Source organism: Thalia democratica, unplaced genomic scaffold, assembly GCF_965202585.1.
Source record: "Thalia democratica unplaced genomic scaffold, ktThaDemo2.hap1.1 HAP1_SCAFFOLD_60, whole genome shotgun sequence".
In the NCBI taxonomy this organism is placed as follows: domain Eukaryota; kingdom Metazoa; phylum Chordata; class Thaliacea; order Salpida; family Salpidae; genus Thalia; species Thalia democratica.
Window position 1 is genome coordinate 43,607 of NW_028139247.1, and position 8,074 is coordinate 51,680.

Below are 8,074 nucleotides of genomic sequence, written 5' to 3' on the forward strand. Positions count from 1 at the left end.
TATAGAATTTAAAATCGAAATATACACTGAAGTATCTGAATAAAAGTTCTTCAAAACTTCTAAGAAAGAATTTCTTTGCAAATTGTACAGAAATTAGATTTTTCTGCCAGTCTTTCAGACATTTTTAATGATAAAGATACTTTAACCGCCTCTGAATTTGCTTTAAAATCTTCTAAACAGATACTGCATTTGCCTTCTTTTTCGTTTTTGTTAAACCTGATAGTTGGAAAGTTTTTGACTTGTCCAAAATCAACTTTGTTATTTACAAAAGCCTGATGTCGATTCACCATATTGATTGTATCGAGAGAGTAGCGAAAATCTTCATTAAGTCCTAACTTCGGACAGACATTTCTTGTTTGTAACACTGTTTACATATTTACATTTCCATCCTCGCTGACAACTAAATTTATATCATTGTAGATATTATGTGTAATTACATTACATTGTTCTGTCAGTTTAATCATGCTTTTCTGATCAATAAACTCTTTAGGTTTCTCGTAATAAAAAAAAAAAACTTTGTTTGTTTTTAAAGCTGGTTGTTTTTCATGGAAAAAGTAAATAGACTCTACTTTGATCAAATTCTTTCAACGCGTGCAAAACGTGTAAATTTCAAACATAGTTTCATTGTACTTACGTTGAAAGGAAAAATTACCTGGATCATCGTCGATATCATTTAGAAGATTAATCATAAACAAACAATGTTTACTCACGATGTTAAAAAATAAAGAGATGTAGTGGTCTTTTAGCTCGTTTGCTTTGTCTTTTATTCTTTTAACACAACTTCTTCTTGGTCTTTTATTTCTAGAACTCAAAGCGCAACTATCCACGTTTCGTTTACTCATGTTGTTTACATATATAGTAAATTTAATTAAATCAATAAACAGTTTAATGGTTATGGATTTGTAAACTAATTTTTGAAACTTTTATTGAATACACAATATAACATTGAAGTATTTTCTAATTACACAGTGCATAAAAGAATGATACAAAATTTAATACAAAGAAATTAAATTATTACTAGGAAGTTATTAATAGACTAAGAATAAAATTTATCATTAAATTTGTGCATAAAGACTATTAACTTCATGTAAAAAAATAGTTTTAGTAAGTATAGTGATGAAAAGCAAGATGAAAGATGAAAACATTGAACTATTTATAAACTACATACATACTGGTTTCTTAAATTTAGTTAAGTTTGTCTGCTACGGCAAGTTATATAAGTTATATACTTAATTACAACTGAAAAAGATAGCCAACTTACATATAGTGTATATGAATCGTACTTATTCTTATTAAAAATAATATTTACCAAAGGCATTTTCTAAAGAAATATTTTTACGAATATTTTACTATGTCAAGGTTTATTAATAAATACCTAATAGAATTGAACAAAAATAAAATAGCATACTGTTTTTTTGTGTTAATGAGAACAATGTTAAACTGTGTTCATAGAACTAGTTGTCAAGTAGTTAATAGTAAATAACTAATTTGCGTTACTCATTGTGGCCTTTTTTACTTAAGAAAATATACCCTGAGTAATTAGAAACTTATGTAATGTATATTAAGTTTAAAACTTCGTTTCTAATCACTAAATGTGTACAAAAATAAATAAATTTCAAAGTCCATTATTGTCAAGTTATTAAAAACTTTGGTTGAAAACATTAAAATATTAAAACAAAGCTGATATTTTGAAAAATAGCCTAAGTTATTCCGGGTAAGCTATAATCCTAAGTGTATCTACTTAATTATTTACATAAACATATGTTAAAATTCAAAATATCTATTTGTTGGTTCAAACTAGATGTAAAAAGAATTTGATTTAGCGAGCTTTAACATCTCAATCAAAGTAATTAAATAAATAACTTAACTATCAAATTTTATCAGATAACTAACCCTTACCCTCAGTCGGTAAATTACTTTTTGTTTTTCTTGTTTATTTATTTATCTTTATTTTTATTTTTATAACTTTAATTTTAATTTTATTTATTTTACTTTTGTGCAAAAATGACCCTTCGTGCCAAAGTGGCCCTCCGTGCAAAAGTGTCTTCGTGCATATTTGAACCGTTCTCGGTTCAAGGGTACTTGAAAAAAAAAAATTATAATAATAAATTATGTTGACTAGTAAGTAGTATGTTTAAGAAAGTAGGTAATTGGAAAGTTCTTCAAAATAAATATTGGATATAAATCAAAAAGCAATAAAGTACATATTAGGATTTTAAGCATTAGTCGAATAACGTTTATCAATTAGAGAACACACTTAGTAATGTTTTATTTCTAAAAAATATCAGCATAGACTATCTATTTTTTTATCAAGTTAAAGATAAAACTTTAATTAACTACTTATCATAAACAAAAATTAAAAGTTTACTACATTTTATTTTACACTTAGAAAAATAAATTCTAAGACGGACAACTTTTATTTTAAAGAAACGTTCGGTCTACAAACTGAAACAACAAAAAAATAATTCATCAAACCAAGACCGAGTAACAGGTCTAATGCACAAAAGTGTGTACAGAGCAAAGTGGTAATTTGAATTCAGAAAATTAGAAGGTAAAGTACGGACTAAAATAGTTTGTGCAAATAAATATTTAATTTGTTTTAGTAAAACTTATTCATTTCACAAAGTCTAATTTAATTATAATATTTAAGTAAAGTTTTGAATAAAAAGTTTTATCGAAAAGTTGACAAAACTACAGGAAAACTATTTTCATTAATATTTTAGTTCTTTTTTCTTACTTTTCGAGTATTTTCCAATTGTGTAACTGTTTTTTTTTTTTGTAGAATGCACTTAGTCTTAGTAAACAATTGTAAATGGTTTTTTAATGAAGTTCTATAAGCCATCACGGAGTACTAAAAAGACTCTCTTGTACTATTTAGATTCAATTATAAAATTTTATCAAACTATCAGTTTAAAAGTTATAAACAATCTTATGGCTATTACAATTATTCAAAAACCAATTCAGAAACTAGTATATCAAGCAACATATTAGCAAAAGACAAAAACGATTTAGTAGTACTTGTTTCGTTAAATATAAACTATATTGTAACACGGAATAGAAAATAATCAGAATTACTAATAGCAGGTTTAAAATTTTTAACATTCATTGTCAAGCCCTTTTGCGAAGATTTATAGGTGTATTTGAAAAAAAAAAACTAAACAGGATTACTAATGGTTAACAATTGTAATTTTTTTTAACAAACTAGACCAGTTCAAATTGTTTTTATCTTAGGTCTTTTTTTCACTATAGTGTTAAACTGAAAGAAACTGTTAAGCATATTTGTATTTTTTTACTTTATTTAAAAATATTTAAAGTTATAAAATTTTGTAATTTTTTACTTCTAATGATGTCTTATAAAGTTTTTTAAATTTGAAATAACAGTTCAATGTTTTAATATTTGAGCGATAGCTATGTCCTAATATTTTTTTATACAAAAGTTTAATAAAGCAATTTTTTAAGTTTGTAACATTTTTCTCTTACTTTAAAAACATAAAAAATTAGAACATTTTTTTCCTTGTGAGCGTATCAAGTTCAAGTTTAAAGCTTTCAATTTCGACTCGTGATAAAGTTATCGTATAAACTTTAAACTTAAAAGTATTTTAAATTACCATCAAGTTTTGACTATTAAATATGAAAATTATGGGCTGCATTATTACATATCTTTTTAGTAAGACCAATAACTTTTGAATCATAAGCTACTAGTAAGTAAGACACGTAGTAAAGCTTAATTTTTTGAAGAACGCGTATTGTTAGACCTAAGTATATTTTAGTTGTATTAAATACAAAAAAAAAGATATAAAATATCCTTAAAATAGTTGTCTAATGAAACATAAACCAAAACACAGTAATTTCAAAACTTTTGTCCTTTATTTAGAACAATTTCTGTGCAAAAATTCGGCTGTAAAAACAAAAACTAAAATACAGGCATAAAATTTAATTATATATATATAAAAGATTTTTTTAATTGATAAAATGACATCTATTTATTAACAGTAAACAAAACACTTTTTAAAAAAATTACTAAATAAAAAACCTTATTTACTTTATGCTTATAACAATGGTTTTATTCTATAAAAATACATATGTACATTAATATATATTATATGTTAAGATCTACTAAATAACAAAAAAACATACAAAAAATACAAAAAAGATGCATTTAACAAAATGTAGTTTATTATTTTACCCCTATAAATCGCTGTATTGTGTTTTAGCTAAATTAGTTTTTGATTTGAGTTTATTTATCCAAAAATTTTATTTATAGTCAAGGTTCTTAAAATCTGGTTCTTCCAAAAAAGCAACTTTATACTTGCCATTTAAACCTACTCTCTGTAGATCGTTCTTGTGTTTAAAATAGTAGTGTCTATATAAAGCATTTTCATCTGCTATATCTTTTGGGTTAAAATTTTATTTTGATCTATTCCAACTAAATCTGTGTGCTGTCCATCTTGTACTGAAGCTATTTTTAGTTTGTCATACATAGTTGCTATTACAATTTGTGCATACAGCTAGGTAAAATTTATAACTCTTGCAGTTCCGATTTGGTTTTAATTTTATTGTTTTACCCTGAATGTTTAAAATTTTTTATCAAATACCATGTTTTTATGTTTGCCATGATTTCCACATAGTTCGCATTTTTCACATTTTTTGCTTAATTTGGCCTTTGTTTGTTTTTGTTTTGCAATCTGGCTATAATTGTTTATAAGTTTTCTTAGACTCACTGGTTTTTTAAAAGATATTTTACCTAAAGGGAAAAGTTTTGTTTCCTCTTTAGTAAAACTTAGAAGCTTTAGATATATTATTAATTTAAAATAAATGATACTTTATACTTTTATTTTTAGTTTCAATTAAAAATAGAGTATATTCTATGTTAATACTTAACTAGTTTTAGATATTTATAATTAGCTTTGTTTCTACTAACAAAGCTAACTTGTAAAAACTTCTTTATATAAATAATTGAAAACATTCTAATTAATGATAGTATAACAACAAAAAAATAAATAATCAATAATAAATTATAAACTACACAAATCATATTAGTCTTATACTATTTGATAAAAATTATAACAAGATTGCTCGATTTTCATCTTCCAGTTCTATATTTTGTATATATTTTTTTATTTTACTAACAAACTACAGTATAAGATTTTTAAGTAAAAATATGGTTAAAATTTAAAAATTCAATATAAGTGTTTAGATGCTTTTTTAGAATGGTTTATTTCAAAGTGTTATAAAACTTTTTCTTTTGAGTTTAATTGAGTATATCCAAAAAAAATGTTCACGTTTTAAATTAAAGACTTTCTTACCTTTATTAAAAAACTTATTTAAAAGTTTTAAGGCGTTTACACTAGATGATGTGTGATTGTTTTTTTGTTTAGCTTAAAAAACTCGAACATTACTATTTTATTTAGTTTTATTAATATACTTAAAAATTTTAAACGTATTTAAATTTTTTTAAAGTTTTTTAGTATGTTAAATGAGTAGATTCACTAAAAATTTATTGACAAACATTTTTAAACTTATTTGATGTTGTAATCAAGTATACTATATTACTAGGTGTAATAAATAAATTTGTAATTTTTAGAAGAATGTTTTTAAATTGATTCTTCTAGTTAACGATTTTTAGAAGTTCTTAAGAACTATATTATTGGTAGCATAGTAACTTGTATTTTTTTTCTTTGTTAGTTAAAAAAAAGTTTTTTGTTCAAAATGACATTTTAGTTCTATATACAAAATAAACCCTCAAATTTGTTATTATGGTTCTGGGCAATAAACTAAAAGGTATCCGTTGTGTACGACTTGATAACCGAAAGATTTTTTCGTGCACCAAGTCCTAGGACCGAATATTTTAAGAGTCTTTTTTTGTCGTTTAATTATGTCCTTTATGTCTACTTAAAAAACAAATCAGTTGAGATCAGGAGCGTCGCGTGGGGTGTTGCACTGCCGCATTTGCACCAACTTAAAATTTTGTAGAAAAAATCTAGTATCTATAACGTTTTCGTTTTTTTTTAACAAAATCTCTTACAAAACTCCAATTTAGAAAATGACCGTTTTGCTAACTACACTGCCGCAAACTCTTAGCTGACTGCCGCAAATGAACTCAAAAAATGAAAATTTCTACAAGAATTACTGCAAAATCAATTTCATGCGGTAAGTAAGCTAAGTTGTAAAATTTACTAAAACAGTACAGACTTAAGTATCATTCCACAAGCGATCTAAACAAAAATGAAAACAAAGCTAAGCAAAGCAGAGGCAAATCGAGCACAGGCAATTTGAGTAAAAGCAACACAAGCAAAGGCAATTTGAGGAGAAGCAGTTCGAGCATGGAAAACTCGAGAAGCGGACTCGAAACATAAATAAACTCGAGAAGAAATAAACTCGAACAGGATAAACTCGAGCAGGGAAAACTCGTACAGGAACATTTCAAGTAGGGGCAAATTGATCACTTGCAATTCGAGCACCGGCAAATTGGTTGTTTTTTTTCTGCACTACCTAAGAAAAATACCACGCGACGCTACTGGTTGAGATCATATCTGAGTAATAACTAACTAATTCAAAAGATGGGACTTTTCTTTTTATAATTATCACTTAACAAAATTGTAAAATTTTACATCGATGTGACGTAATTTTTCAACATTTTTGTATAATTTCTTATAAAAAGTCATTTTACGTATATTCATTCATAAAATTTTTCAAGTTTCTAAAACTATATAAAATGCTTGTCCGTTGCAACTTGTTAGTATGTTTACTTTTTTACTTGTGATCATCGCTCTAGTGTGAAACAATTGTTAAGTTATAAATTCAATTCAGCTTTTGTCATAATTGTAACAGTGATAATAAAAAAAAATACCTTATAAAAATTGTTCGAAAAAATAAAAGTGTTTTGTTCAAAATTTAGTAGTTGTGCACCCTATATATGTAAGTGTATTGACCTGGTGTTTTATTTATAAAAAATATTTATTTAAACAATCTTATTTTTAAGCTAGTTTAAAAACATCATAGTAAAAACAAATCCGAATTTTTAATCTACCATATTTTAGTTACTTACTTGTCTGGTAACAATTTTTCAAAAGATGATTTTATGCAAGGTTAAAAAAAACTCTACAACTAGAGTTTTATAAAATATCTTTGTTTATGAAACTCTTCAAAAACTTTTTTGTCATCTTACTACAAAAAATAAGTTTTTGTTTTTTTTTTAATGGCAGATCTTTCACTTTCTTAGGAAACTAATTTAAAACTGTTATTTTAAATTATTTTCTTATAAGCCTTATCTAGACTTTTTGGTAGATATCAGCTCGTCTACTCTGTTATTTTTAGTTTTTTACGCTTATTTAATTTTTAGTGTTCAACTGCAGCACACAGCGCGAGTATTTATTTGCTTCTTTTTTGGTTTCAGCTAGATATTTTTTTTTACCAAAAAAATTGTGACTTTTGCATAACAACTACTTTGAAAACTATATTTATTTTTTTACCTATCTGTTGGTTGACTGACTTCAGTTTATTCATTTCTTACTTCTTAACAGTGATGCAAACTTGGTATTATAAGAATTTTCAGTACTCGGTTTCCGTCATCTGCTGAATATCCTTTTTTTTTTTTTATAAAACAGCTCACTGTTTTCTAGTTGAATAGTAAGTTCGTTAGCGTTCTTAACATTGAATTACTTTTTAAGTCGTTACTTAAAAGTTCAAGCTTTTATCAAAGTCTTCTTGCTGCTCATTAAGAGCAGATACTTGTTGCATAAGATTTTCTATTGCTTCATTCACCTGGCTGCATTCAATTTTGCTGATTGCTTTAAACTGACTGCCGAACCTTCAAAGTTTATTTTTATTATATTCAATACAAAGTTTAGATTGGACTGCATTTTATTTCATATGATCATTTATAAACAAAAACGCCTTTTTTTTTTCGTTTTTTTTTTGATCAGTTGATTTTCATCTTTAACATTTGCTCTAAATTTTAATTTTTTTTAGTTCTTTTGTTTTGCAACTTTAATTATTTAGTTTCATTGTCCTTAACCAACTTTTTTAATTATCATTTTCAGCTTCTAATGTTTTAAAACTTTTCTGCAGGACT